At 39.2% G+C, this 15,017-nt stretch overlaps 1 pseudogene; it reads right to left on the bottom strand.

The window, feature by feature from the left end:
- Positions 1-12,166: 12,166 nt before the first annotated feature.
- Positions 12,167-12,990, bottom strand: LOC106835830 (serum amyloid P-component-like; annotated as a pseudogene).
- Between the last annotated feature and the right edge of the window lie 2,027 nt (positions 12,991-15,017).

Here is a 15,017-nt window from a genome sequence, read left to right as displayed (position 1 = left end):
AATTTAGCAAACACCCTGTAGTTAACCATATCCACCTTCTTTAGAAGACAGTTGTTTTACAATGTCCACAAGTGTGCCCCCCTTCAGGAGGTGGAACTTAATCCCCTTCTCTTGAGAGTGGAGTAGATTTAGTGACTTGCTTCTAATGAATAGAAAAAAGTGGAAATGTCAGGGTGTGATTTCAGAGACTGGATCATGAGAAGCACTGAAGTTTCCTGCCTGCTCTCTCATCTGCTCTTGGATCATTCTTGTCAGAGAGGCACCCAGGAATTGGTAAGGAACTGAAATCTTCTGCCAGGAGCTAGTAAGAAACTTAGGCATCTACTAACAGCTATATAAGTGAGCCATCTTGGAAGTGGATCAACCAGTGCCAACCAGGCCTTCAGATGGCTGCAGTCTTGGATAACATCTTGTTTGCAACTCAAGGAAAGACCCTGGCACAGAACCACCCAGCTAAGCTGATCCTGGATTCCTGACCCTCAGAAACTGTGTGAGATAATAAATGTTTGTGTTTTAAACTACTAACTTATACAGCTATTTAGAGAATATCTATTATTACTTAAGCATATTCCTTGGCAGTCTTATCCTCCTACATCTCACACACATACTCTCATATCCCTCAATTGACTTCCAAAATATTTCTTCAAATCCAGTTTCTTAAATATAATTTTGCCCCTCTCATCATGTTTTAGTGCTATTTAAGTGCCATTTAGATTTGGCAATCTGGGAAATTGCCTAGATAATCTATACCTTGATCTGCCTATGTTTGGGAGTAGGAGAGAAATTCAATGCAGTTTTAGCAGTGAAATTTGGGGCTTTATTCAGTGAGGTTAGAGGCTGACCCTGGGAATTACTGGATCCCAGAGCCAAAATGAGCCTCTATGTGTCCTGGGATAAGCCACAATCTTGGCTTTCTTCATACCCTGATAAGCTTTGTATTTTGATTTTTGTTTTTTCGCAGGGAAAGATTCATCCTGAGCTAACATCTGTTGCCGATCTTCCTCTTTTTTTTCCCTCCCTAAAGCCCCAGTGCATGGTTGTATATCTAGTTGTAAGTCCTTCTTGTTCTTCTATGTGAGCTGCCACCACGCATGGCAACTGACAGGTGATGTGGTTCTGTGGCCTGGAAGCGAACCCAGGCTGCCAAAGTGGTGAGAGTGCTGAACTTTAACCACTAGGCCATCAAGGCTGGCTCCATACCCTGATAATCTTATTCAGAACAAACCATGTACGTCAAGTAAGAGGATGAAGGATAACATGCAGACATAGGTAAGTGAGGATTGCATCATTTCCAATGACTTTGCCTTGGTGACTGAATGATGTTGGAGTCTGGATGGGGAGTGATTTCTGAAGTGTCATATATAGATTTATTAATTCAACACGTATTAAGCACTCAATATGTCTCAGGCTCTGTTCTAGATGCTGAGTACACACTGGTAAATATATGCATTCCCTCACCTTGAGGAGCTTGTGTTCTGGTGGTTTTGAGGTTCAGGTCAGGTCCTTGTGTCATAGCCCAATCACAATTGACTCCAGTCAGCACACAGTTGCAGCAAAGCATCTTTGTACATCTCTCTATCTCCACAATCTCTATTCTTTAAAGATAACTCTTTGAAAGGAGAGATCCATTAATAAATTCCAAATAAATTGCGTTTTATAAAGAAACAGCTTGCAAAGGCTGAATACCCTGTGATGTACCCATGCATCAGAGTGTTAGTCCTGAAGTCATTTTATACAAGAGATAGAAAAGAAAAGAGAGCAGGAAATCCAAAACCTGAGGATGCAAAAGAAGTGTCATTTGTTCAGGAAAGAAAGAATGTCAGAACCATGGACACTTATAAAGATTTGGATCTTTGTTACTAAAGCTGTGCCTGGAGAGTAAATATGTGCTCTCTTGTGGGAGCGTGGGGTAGCTAAGGAAATTTGTTCTTGTTAGTTTCTTCTTGACAGGCCTGGGCAGAGGCTGAGGCCCTGTGGAGCTGGTTTTCCACCTCACTACCTGTGGCAGGAGCAGTAGGCTCATGCATCAGTTAGCACTCCGTTGCAGGAAGCAGAAGCCATAAACAGAGATATTTAAAAGAAGTGCTAAGTGTTTAAGAAATTTTGGAGGACTGCAGGAGCAGGCCCCAGCCTGCGACTCTAGAAATGACTCCTAGAGCAAGATTGTTGAACTAGTTTGCCAGGTGTGCTTCTGTCTCTGACAAAATCAGGAGGTGAAAGATTGGGAGCCACTCTGATAGTGATGCAAGGTCCAGAAAGTCACTGATGCTGCTGAGGCAAAGGCCTCTCAGCAGCAACATAGCTAGTGGTGAGACGCTGGAAAACACAGTTTGCTTCCTGCCACTACCACCACAACTGTCTCCTGAAACCCATGAAGCTGGTCACTGGCTCCTGGAGTGCTGCTTCAGGAAAACTCAACATTGCCACAACCTTTGTTCACCACCAAGTACCCCCTGTTCTGGCATCTTTTTCCATATAGTTGTTCACGTATCACAATTATGGCTAATGAGAGGTTATATGGATTTCTGCATGGCGTAGGGTGGAAGGCTTCTAGAGGAACTTTTGCTTTTCTGAAAAATAAGATATATATTTCTTGTGCTGTCTCTCCTTCCTGCCTTGAGCCTGAATGTGATGACTAAGCTGCAGAAGTCATTTCGTAACCTCTGAGGTTAGAGCCAACGTATTTTGGAGGGAAATATTAGAAATGCACCACCCTGGATCACCTACTCTGAACTTCTTAGTATGAGAGACAGAAAAATGTTTGTTAGTTTAAGCCACTGTTAGTCTAGAAAGTTCAGATATTGGCAGCTGAAAGCACTTTAAATTTATATAACATCTTTCCCCAACTCTCCCTTTCTTTCTCCTTTTCCTTCTCTTCCCTCTTCCTCCCTCCCTTCCTCCCTTCTTCCTCTCTCTCTCTCTTTATGAGTGCTTTCTTCCATCAGTCCATGCCTGTGAGATGGGGAAATGGTACCCAAGAGTCCCCACTGACAGAAGATATTGCTGTACCATATTCAGTTTCCACTGGAGGGCATTTGTCTAGTGCAGACATAGCTGAATGGGCCTTTTGTAGCTCACAGCCCTCGTGAAATATATCAGCTGCAATATATCAGCCAGCCCTGACTCCTACAATTGCATTTTTCCAAATGTAAACACTGTACTGCCTCAACTGTGACACTGTTTCTCTGAACATCTATTAGGTTGAACCACTTGAAATTGCTGATAGTTGACAATTTTAACTACAAATAGTAGTAATTTCGTGTGGTGAAACCTAGGATGTATAGTCTGGGAGAGAATTGGAAAACTCTGGGGCCCAAATGAAGCCAATTTATAATCCAATGAGCTACTACCTTTCTCCAGTCAGTGGTTATGTCATCCCGATCTGGTTTCTCTTTCCATGCCAGGACTGGGCATCCCTTCGGGCCACCTAAAAAGTTCAGTCTCACACTCCAAAAGGAACTAACAATTAGCATTTTTAGGCCAAATCTTTCCTTTGTTTTCATCTCAATTCACTCTGAAGCTAAAGTGTACCATAGGCTCAAGTAGACTACTACTTATTCTAAGCTCAGGGATTTACACTGAATTTGACTAAGTAAATTGTGGATACAGTGGTGTGGGGTGGAGTATTATTGCATGTGCTTTTATCCAGGAAGATTCCTTAGTGGGTTGCACAGGAGGAGCTCATTGTGGAGCCAGGTTGAGCCCTATATAGTAAGTAGAGCCCTCCACAAATGCAGCAGAGGACCAAAAATAGGACTTTGATGTTAATGATTATGACTGTGCTCACTGGGCATTTATCATAGGACATTGAGTACATTCATTGTTTCCTAGGTCTTTATTGGCCCTAGGACAACTAGAAGCATCAGAAATCATCATGATCTCTGACTCTGATATCTTTTTCCAGTTATATTTCTGGGCTTCTGTGCTGTGTATATCCTTCTACTTTTCGGGTAGGTTTTTAATGGCAGAAATGTTTTCCCCAGTTGAGATTTTTTTCCTCTTTTGCTAGCACTACCAGTTGCAAAAACTACCCAGGAAGGTTACCAGAAATTTCATTTCAATTAACACCATTGGATTTGCTAAGAAAAACTTACTATTATAACTTATAGACATTCCCAATGGGAGCTAACACTTCTGAAAAAGGTTTGTCTCTTCTCCAGACAGAGAGATTGAGAGGAAAAGTATAGCATTAACTGGTGGTTAGAGAAAAGTCAAAATTCAGAAGCCGTTGTTTCGTATATTGGTTAATTGTTGACTTTGAGAAATTTGTTCCAGTGACAAAACTCCTTAGGCAGACGTTGTTTTTCTCGGCTTTGTATACCCTGTGCCTAGTATAGGGCCAAGCACATAGTAGTTGTGAAATAAACATAAGTTGATTAGATAAATGAATGAATGAATAAGATGATTATGTGATATCAAGATTCTATTACTATCCTGGAGAACTTCTCCGTGTTTCACAGAAGGGAGGTCTATAAAACAAACACAGCTTTTACTGTTATGAAAAATTGTTGTCAACACACATACCAAAAGTTCCCAATGGGAATATCTGTGCAGTGGAGCTGAGTAATTTACTCATATTATAACTCTCTTCTGCATGAGCCATGACGTAACAGGGAGAAAATGTTCTATTTAGTTTAAAACTTTTAGTATGAACTGATAATCTAAGTCATCCCTTTAGATGATGGTCTTTTGAGATAATTGGATAGAGTTTCCTGTTTTCATCTTCTTTCCCAAATTTTCCAGGGATAGTGACCAAGTGTAGAAAAAGGCGTGTTAGTTAAGAGTCTTCAGTTGCTCTTGATGTCTTTATTCTTTCTCCCATGTGGATCCCATAGAAAGTTTACTGTCTTTTAGTCCACCTGCCTTTGGGCTTCTTTCAGGGTCTGGGGTGACAGAGACTCTCCTTGACCAGACTTTAGTCAGGTTCCTCTAAGCCATCTTCTCAACTAGGCCTTGACATTGGGCTTCAGTGTCCATCCTTGTCAAGCCTGCAGCACCCAGTTTTAGTAATGATTCTTCTAAGTGAATTTAGAAAGAATCCTGCACCCTTGATATCTGATCATGCTTGATATCTGATAAAATTCCTCATCCCCTACCCATGATATCTATTCACTCTGATCTGCCTTCAGCAAGAATCCTGTCAAGTCAATTTAGCCAGAATCCCTGCTTACCCCTGGTATTCGCTCTTAGTAATTTTTTTCCATCCACTGAGCCCCACCCTGCTCCTTGGTTATTAATCCTACTTGTTCATGCTATATTTGGAATTGAGTCCAGTTGTATACTGAGGTCTCTTCTCCCTTATTGCACTAGTTCCTGAATAAGATCTATTTTTACTGGATTAACTAATGTCTGGCGCTGAATTTTCTTTGACAGTTATGGTACTCTGGCTCAGATAGGATCAGATTCATCACTGAATCCGAGGGGACCTCTCACCTAGGACCTTAACTGTACAACTTTGAAGACTTTGTCTTCATTCCTGTCTGTCTGATTGAAGGTCCATTGGTGAGTTCAACTCCTGAACCAGTGCTCCAGATGACAGTCCACTGACAGATTTTATTCTACTTGTTTACTAGTAAAATAAGGTGATATTATACCTACTGAATGTTTAAGATTGTATAATAAAATTTGTTATAAAATTATTATAAATAAAATATATGATGAAAGTTATAAATTCAATCTAAAAACAAATGTACAAGTAAAGATGCAGTAAAAATCAATTGCTTGATATCCATTACTTCATGTAAATCAAGCACAGCAGTAAAACAAAAGACCCCAAGCATTTAACTGTGTTTTTCAGTTTGGCTTTTTTTTTTTTTTTTTTTTTTTTGCTGACACTTGCTAACATGCGTGTGCTATAAAAATAGTTAACAGGGAAGGGCCAGCCCAGTGGTGCAGTGGTTAAGTTCGCAGGTTCTGCTTCTTGGTGGCCTGGGGTTAACCAGTTCGGATCATGGGTGCTGACATGGCACCGCTTGGCAAGCCATGCTGCGGTAGGCGTCCCACATATAGAGGAAGATGGGCAAGGATGTTAGCTCAGGGCCAGGCTTCCTCTGCAAAAAAGAGGAGGTTTGACAGCAGTTAGCTCAGGGCTAATCTTCCTCAAAAAAAAAAAAGTTAACAGGGAAACAACATGAGATGATACTTTCTTTGTTTAATGATATAATATGTCTGCCTAAAAATAGTTTCCAAAATCTTTTGGGTAAATTACAACCTTAGAGTTATGATAAGTCGTAGATATTCATTAAACATTTCAATCATTTCTAAGTAAGATAAACTGCTGAAACATTCATTACTGAACATAAATTTAAGTTCATATACTTTTGGCTTCTTAATTTTCTATGGTGTAGAGAAGCTAAATATATTTGAATCTGTTAATAAACATATTCTTTTTGCCACATTGAAAACTATGAAGAAGCAGGTACCTATAACATTGTGGGATGGAATATTAAAAGAATTTAATACTCTACCACCAAATGCTGCTATGTAACAGACAATTCACAGTTGTCTGCTTCCTAGTTTTCTCTGTTAAAGAAAGATTACTAATGGTTTAAAAATTATAATCAATCTATGAAAACAAAACTACAAAAAATGATAAGGCAAACAACTTTTTGGGCAAAATATACAAGAAAAGTAGGATGTGTTTTTGGTAAGGAAAAGTATGAAGCATGTGTTTTCATTAAGGAAAAAAGAGAGTAAATTTGACCTGAAGTAAAGTGACTGGTTCCAGAATGAGAAAGAGGAAAATATATGAAAAATACCTGAATGGAGATAGAAAGTTGTAGAAGGTTTTGCAGAAAAGTAATTTTATGTGTGGTTAAGCTGGCTAAGATTGAATGAATTTATTTATAAGGTGTTTTTTTTTTGTAAATCTCAAAAGTATATTGACACAAAACTAGAATTTGGTTCTCTCTCTAAGATGATAATGTTTCTTGGATTATCAGTCTATTCTTAATAGACTGTAAAAGATTTTTCTTTACTTTTTAAATAATCCACCTAGAAAGCAAAGGTCCTGTGTCTTATCAGAATAATTTCCTGTGCTTTATGTTAACTTATCTTGACCTTGATTATTTAAGAGTAGCAAGTCTTGTCACTTTTAAGAGCTAAGATTTTTTCTTACACTTTTGACAAATTGCCTTCCCAAAATCAAATCCTAAATGAAATCTTCTTGACTTCGAACTGACTTTGAGATTTCCCAGAGGGCCCCTGGAAAATCTCAAAGGATTTGTTCTCTCACCTTGTAAAAAGAGAGATGTTAAATTCATTTGGTTTATTTGATATGTTGGATTGTATGAAAAGGCATTGTTGAATAAGAAGAGATGTTAACTTTCCATAGGTTATATTTGTATGGGTAAATATTAATATAAATATTTTAAAAATTGTACAAAGTTTCTAGAAATTGGTCAATACCCTCTCTGTCCATGATATGTCCAATATAACATTATTAACCATAATTCTAGTAATTATTTTCAAATGTTATATGTCACAAAAACAACCAAATATTCATGTCAAATGAACTCTTATCAGATCTTAACAATGGCCATTTTAAGTCTTTTGTCATACCCCAGATGGTTTTTGTTTTTCTGATTCTTCCCTGAAAGCATTTGCAATTATCTGCAGGCCAGAATGCTTTGTATTCTCAGAAACCCATGGAAAGGATTATGACAGGCCTTCTGGGCTACAGGGTTCTCATGGCATTGCTTAAGTATCTTGGAGATCATGCCATTGGACTAAGGATTTCCAGAACTCTAATAGAGAAACTGACAGGTTCATAAAACTGTTCACCCAATATCAAGTGGAACAAGAATTAATTACATGGGACTGAATGAATTAGTATAGGATGATTGTGGTTTTGGCTTGGAACGTTGCTTGATTTTTAATGTTCTGTTTTCCAGATACTGTATAAAGAAGCCCTTTCTATTTTCTCTTAAGTTATCTATACTCATACTATTAGTAGATTATGGTTTCATAAACCAAAATGAAACATTTAACTTTAATCCCTGCCTGATCCCTCCAGAGTTTGGGAACCCTTATTGAATATTCTTATTTTCATGGCAATATAATTATTTGCATAAATTCAATGAGAATCTGTTCTCCTTGCAATAGGACATAATTGGAAACATTGGTTGTATTAACAAGGCTTGGACTGGAATGTCATATTTGAAAATGATGCATAGAATCAGATATGACCCGATAGTATTAAGGAGCTAAGGTTGACTATATGGAACCAATGCTTACAAAGCCCACTTGGAAAAGTCGGTCTGCTACCTGGCTTATAGGGTTCCCAGTCTTACAGGTGAGTAAGGAAGGTCACTCCCTGGTAGGCCCAGGAAACTTAGGCTACTTTGGGGGCTCTTGAGAAGAGAGGAAATCACCACATCTATAGGTAGTGAAGGCAAAAATCTGGTGGTGAGTTCTTGGCTTGGCTACCTAGCCCGGAGAGACTTTAAAGATCTAATCTGAGACTCCTATGAAAATTTTGAGTGAAACAAACTCAAAAAGGCTTATGTGGTCAATTATAATTCTTGCTGTATTTATGCAAATAATCAGGCCAAATCTAATCAGACTAGACTTATTTTGTAAACAGCATTCAAATCAGAAATTTTATGTTTCAGGAGAAAACTATAACCTACTCTTTAGGGTTATTAGATTCTAGCCCTGTTCGTTGTCTTTGAACCTTCATTATCTACCTGTAAACTGAACTAGATCCTGCTATTTTGCACATTTTTCCAGTCCTTACCATATTCTCATTTCTTATAGTTTCTTCCAATATCTGGCTCCAACTCTCCAAACTAATGTTTGAATTTTTTCTCCTACTCTTCTGACGTGGTACCACTGAGAACTAAAACCTGACTACTCAGATTCTTGTTGTCATTAGCTAAAGAAGCCCTATGAGCTGAAGGTGGACACTTTCATGTTCTGTTCTGAGAAATAACCATGACTGTGACATTGATGTCTGTACCATCACTAAAGATATTAAGATTGCAAACTAGGAAATCTTGGATTGCCACTGTCATCCTCACTTCATCATCTAAAGATGCTCCAAACCCCACACCTAGAAATCTTCTCAACTGTTTGCCCACCAAACTCAGAACCTGGGTTTATGACTATTAATCTTTATTTTTCTTTTATTTTCATAGAAACTCCCCTCATTAAATGCATAACTTCTTGTACCATTCAACAAACACCCTCTGCTACCAAGTCCTAGCGGATGGTCCTTAATAAACAAAAGGTGATCAAACAGGAATGGATTTATATTGTTCAAAGGAGAGAGAAATGTCTCTTTTCTCCTTGAATAAGAGGATGGACTGACAAAGATTCTCTGCTTGACCAAACCTTAGTCAGTCTCCTCTAAGCCCTCTTCTCAACTGGACTCTGACCTTATGCTTCAATCTCCATCCTTGTCAGGCCTACATCACCTGATAGTTTTAGCAAGAATCTTGTCGAGTCATTTTAGAGAGAATTCTTCACCTTCAGTGTCTGATCATCCTTGATATCTGATCAAATTCCTCATCCTCCACCCTTGGTATTGATCACCTTGGCCTGCCTTCATTAAGAATCATGTCAAGTCAGTTTAATCAGAATCCCACCCTTTACCCCAAATATTTTAGTAATTTTCCATGCCCTGACCCCATCCTGCTCCTTGGCTATAAATCCCACTTGTCTATCCTGTATTCAGAATTCTGAGCCAAGTTCTATACTAAGGTCTCTTTTCCTCTATTGCGATAGTTCCCGGAGAAAGTCTATCTTTACTGCTTTAAGTACTATTAGGCACTTGTTTTTCTTTGACGGGAAACTTCTGGGTCTTATCTTCCCCATTTTGAAACAGAGATCACAAATTAAGCTGAATTTCTAGGCCCCTCTCCTTAACCACTTTGAATCACCAAATTCACTTTGATGGGACAATTTCATGGATGAGGTAGGCAGTGCAGAGAAGTGTGATCAGGACACACACATCTAACTGATTCCCTCCTGTCTCTTCAGTCTGCCTTTATTTTCACACAAACCTTCATGGACAGAAGGGATAAATTTTCTCCAATTCATATGCTGCTTCTTCCCTAATCCAGCCTTTAGTAGGTATCTCAGACTATGTAGGGTTATGTTTCAGTAATAAATTAACACTAGATTCTCAGTGATTATACATAATATAATACATAACTACTGCAAGCTTTTGGGGTACTTTGTTGTCATCATCACCCCTAGGGATCCAGCCTGATGGACATACCACAATTTTGTAGCTGCACTAGAATGGATCATGCAGATTTTCCCTATGTGAGGGAGAGTGAACGTATGGAGGTGTCATGCCTACTCAAATACTTTAGCAAGGAAGTGACACAAGACACTTCTCACAGACAATGAATAACAGGACCCTGACTTACTGCAAGAGGGCTTTGAAGTACGGTCTTCTAAGGAGAAGAGTTCAAGATATTGGTGAGCACCAGCATTATCTACTGCAGTCTTGTTACAGGAAATTTTTATCTGTCCACCAAATCTTTTGTCTTATTAAAGTATACTTTCCCTAGAACAGTATGTCACATAGCTTAGTCCCAGAGATGGAAAGCTTTACAGAGGAGATGTTTTAAAGGATAAACTAAAATGTATTAATTTAAGTTTGCAAAAAATTATCCCCATTATATTCATTAACTAGAATAGTCAGGGCCATGTCTGTCTTCGTTTCTAGCATTAAATATGAAATTACAGAAAGATGTGTCATAAACAGAAAATATATGGTTTTCAGGAGATAGCAAATGGAAGTTAACATTCCCATATCAACAAAACACCTTCATGACAGTCTTGCTCCTCTTACCTATTCTCTTACCACTTGGTGGAGAGGCTCATGGGACCTGACCTATAAGAAACACGGGAAGCAGCTCTTCCTTAGCACTTAGGAGATCTTTGTAGGCTCAAAGGGCAACTCTCTATCTAACTTGATCATCTATTTCTGGGATCTTCTGTTTTCATTACATTGTGCTGTGTCTATGTCTATAGATTTCATCTGCTCTTATGAGTCGTCACTTTGGTTGTTTCAATTGATTTTCTTTTCTTTTGGTTAAAACTTTGTATTCATCCTGAATTCTATCTTTCTGATCTTCACTGACTCCTTTCTCTACAAACCAGGGCCAAGGCCCCTGTGCCCTGCTTATCCAAGACTCCCTCAGGTTCAGGATCTTTTGCTCTTTTCTTTTTGGGAAAGGAATTAAGAGAGTTGAAACCCACTCTTACTAAGCACCAACTAAGAGTAGATAGCGTGCTATGTGTTTTCTATAGACAATGACAACAGTAATATTATAAGCAATATACATGTATCATATACTAATATTATTTATCATAATAGATATTATTTATTACATGCCAGTCAGGAGGCTGAATATTTTACATGCAGGTAGTCAAATCCTGCAGGATCCTGTATTCCATGCCAAGACGTTTAGCTTCTATCACAGGTACCTGGCAATCTTATAAAAGTTTTAAGCAAAGGTAACATGATTATTGTTCAACACATAATATTTTCTTGATGACTTTGGACAATGTTATGATGACCAATTATTTTACAATGTTCCAGGGACTACTGGAGGTAAAGAAAATTTGCCTTAGACCATGTGGCCCCAGATAGCTCTGCTCTCCTAGTTGTCAGGCTTGCATTTTATTAGAACAGGTCTGGAATGTTCCATAGAATAAGAAGAGCAATAGCTCTTAATGAGTAGAGCAATGCCAGACCTGTTCTACATTTCTGTTTCTATTACCTGTGAGCTGGAAATCCAATTTAGCAGGCCCTCAATTAAATTCCATAGAAGTAACTAGTTGTGAATAAAACGATAAACTCCACTAAGTGGAAAGTCTAAAAGCTTCTCCTACTAATCAAGTGTTAAACGTTTTACTTTTTTTCCTTAAAACAAGTTTTGTTTTTATTATATACTGGTTGTTCCTCATTTTTTGAATATTAGTAAAACTCAAAACTATGACCCCCAAATGAAAGGAGTTTTGGACTGTGAAAAATACTGAACAAATGGCAGGAGGCATTGTGCTTTTAGGGTAAATTAAGCAGTTCAATAGATAGGAAATTCAAAGAAACGAGCAACAGCCCTAGGGCATGAAGTCTCACTGTCTTTAGAGCTGGTCTTTCCTGTCTGTGACTGTCCTTCTCACTGTTTTTGTCAGGTTGGAGAGAATTTCAACTCCACTTCTGGAGCTTCGTGAGCACATAATCCTGCATCTCATAGTTCAATGCCTGCCAGTTTGGATGTTGGGTTTGATATAGATGCACTGAAATACAAACTAATCTCTTCTGGGGACAGCACTGAATCCCAGATGTACAAATTCCCAATCTCTTCCACAAGGACTGGCTCTTATCAAATCTTCCTCCATAGGAATGCTGCTCCTGCCCCAGTACAGTCTTGGGATGAGCTCCACAGAGTAACCCCACCTCAGCCCTCTTGTCACCAAAGGCTTAGCATTGACCCAAAGCTCGGCAAAGCCTGAGAAGGACTCCTAATTGGCACAGCTATGCACCAGGGTGGGGAACTCTTCGTAGACCTTGGAGAAAATCTTGTCACCCTCAATGATAACGTTGTCTCTCCAATTCTGGGCTTAAAAATGATCATCTCATTGCTCTTGGCATGGATGCTGTAGAAGAGGCTGTGGGCATGGAGAGGTCAGTGTAAGCACAAAGGCACACAGTGAAGTTCTGCAGAGGTTTCTCCAGCTGTGATCAAGTTCGCATGAGCATTACTAGATCCTTTAGGAAAAATAAACACCTTCCCACTAATGTCTGTGAAGGAAAGAAAGGAATAAAATAATCTTCACCTAAAATATGAACAGGAAAAGTCACAAATTCAACCTTGTATTCAGCAGCTTCTTGTCTTTCCTTTCCATGGTCTATCCTGTCTCCACCTCCCCTACCACACATACACATATACCCTTGACCTTCCAGCTTGTCTGAACAAAGGCTTCTGGGAGACTGGTGAGGACAGAGACCCAAAGCGACAGCTTGTCCATGTTCTCAGAAGCAGTGACCAGGATGAGGGTACAGATCGCACAGTGGTTATTTATCCAGCTTCTGACTCACTTGCATAGAGATTCACATTGTTAGACCTCAAGCTATTCAGGATTTATATGCCTATGAGTAAGAGTGGGGGATAGAGAGCACCAATAATGTGTGAGCAATTTTGTAGGCCTGCTACCTGGTGCCGACAATCAGAACTACAGATCAGGAAGGAAGGTTGGGGCCCTGGGCTGGGAAATCAATGGGAGTTATTTATTAGATAGAAGGGAAGCCAGAGCTCCAACCCTATGACCCAGATTCTGGTGCTGGGAAAAGTGTGGTTGTGGAGCTGTAGTATTATGGATGAGAGGAGAGGCCAAGTCAGGAGGTCCTCACTCCACTTTCTAGGTGCCTCTCTGTCTGATGGCCCTGTGCTCTGCTGAAAGCTCCTGAGCCATGTGGAGAGTCTCCCTAAGCTTGGGCCTCTTGTGGGCTGTGGGTGCAAGGTTTTCTCTTCCTTTTATAGTTCTGTGCAGTAGTCTTCTGTTTGTAGGACATTGTGGATTTCTGCTTTTTGTTGTAAACCCTGAAAATCTACTCCCTCCCCCATCAATTCAACAATGACATGCCATCACCTTGTTAGAAGATTCAGAAAAATGACAGTCACTGCCTCTGTTTTCTGAATTGTCCTGACACATCTTTCATCTGTCCCTTCTCTTTGCCCCTTTCTTATCGTGACTTGATCTCCCAGGCCCTCATTCACTATCCTCAGAGATGTCAGTATCTAACTGACAGTTTTGTTCTCTTCTGACTCCATCTACTCAAGGCGAGGTTCAATATCCGTCTGTGGTGATACTGCCTTAACATCCATTCTGGCATGCGTTTACTATGCGCAATTTTTGTGAACACCTATTGTGTGCCATGCAGTATGCAGGTTTTGCAGATAAGAAAGTGACTTTTTTGATGGACTTATATCTAGTGACCTCCATCTCCCTTGTACTTAAAAAATCGTGTATTAGAGTTATAGTAAGTCAACTCTACTCTTTTCTCTAGATTTCAAAATAAAATTCCTTAAACACAGATATTTATTATTTCATTTCTTCCACTTTTAATCCTATTAAACTGCTCTATACCTTATTGTGATTACTCTCCTCCTGAACACTCCCCTTTTTTGTTTCGGCCAGCACTTCATCCCCTTTATTTCATCTTACCTCCCAGCCTTCTGGGACAGGTTCTCCTGATTCAGAAACTGTAATTCAGAATCTTTTTTCTCCTGTTCCAATCCTCAGAGCTGCTCAGACCCTTATTGCCACTTCCTGGGAACAGTTCTGTACATTGTCATTCCTCTGACAGCCTGAGTGAGGTTCAGAGTTGAAGTTGGGCTTAGGCTGCCTTTTGCATCTTGGATGAAATGCAGACTTATTATCCTGGGATCTAAAGCCATTTACAACTCTTTCCCAATCTACTGCTCTTGTCTTACTTTCTCCAACAAATCTCATCGTGCACTCAAACTCTTGCACTTGTGGATACATGCCCTGAGTCTCTCCTTTAAAACTCTGATTCAGTCTCTTCTCTGTAACTGAAGTAGCTTTCAGATGTATCTCTGCTTCTCAAAACTCTAGTGGTTCTTAAAAGTCTATCTCATATGCCAACTGCTTCATGAGGTCTCTCCTGATAAGACGGAATGTTTCCATCTTCTGAATGCCACAGTGATGAAGTGCAAAGATTTTGGAATAAGGCAAATGTGAATTGCAAATCCAGCTCTCTCATTTTCTAAATGTGGAAACTTAAGCATTCAAACTTTTTGAACCTGTGATTTCTCATGTAATGTAACTGCCCACATTCATGGGGCTTTAGTGGTTAGTAAATGCACACTAAAGTATTTGGCACAGTGTTTTTCACATAGTAAGTAACTAAAAATCATTTGTTGTTATTGTTACGACATTTTACGGTGTTACAATATCCTGTCTCTTATTATAGATATTTGTATATTCATCTAAACACCCTTACAAATGGAATGATTCTTAAAGTATTTTATCTT

Source organism: Equus asinus, chromosome 25, assembly GCF_041296235.1.
Source record: "Equus asinus isolate D_3611 breed Donkey chromosome 25, EquAss-T2T_v2, whole genome shotgun sequence".
NCBI lineage: Eukaryota > Metazoa > Chordata > Mammalia > Perissodactyla > Equidae > Equus > Equus asinus.
This window is presented reverse-complemented; position numbering and strand designations above follow the sequence as displayed.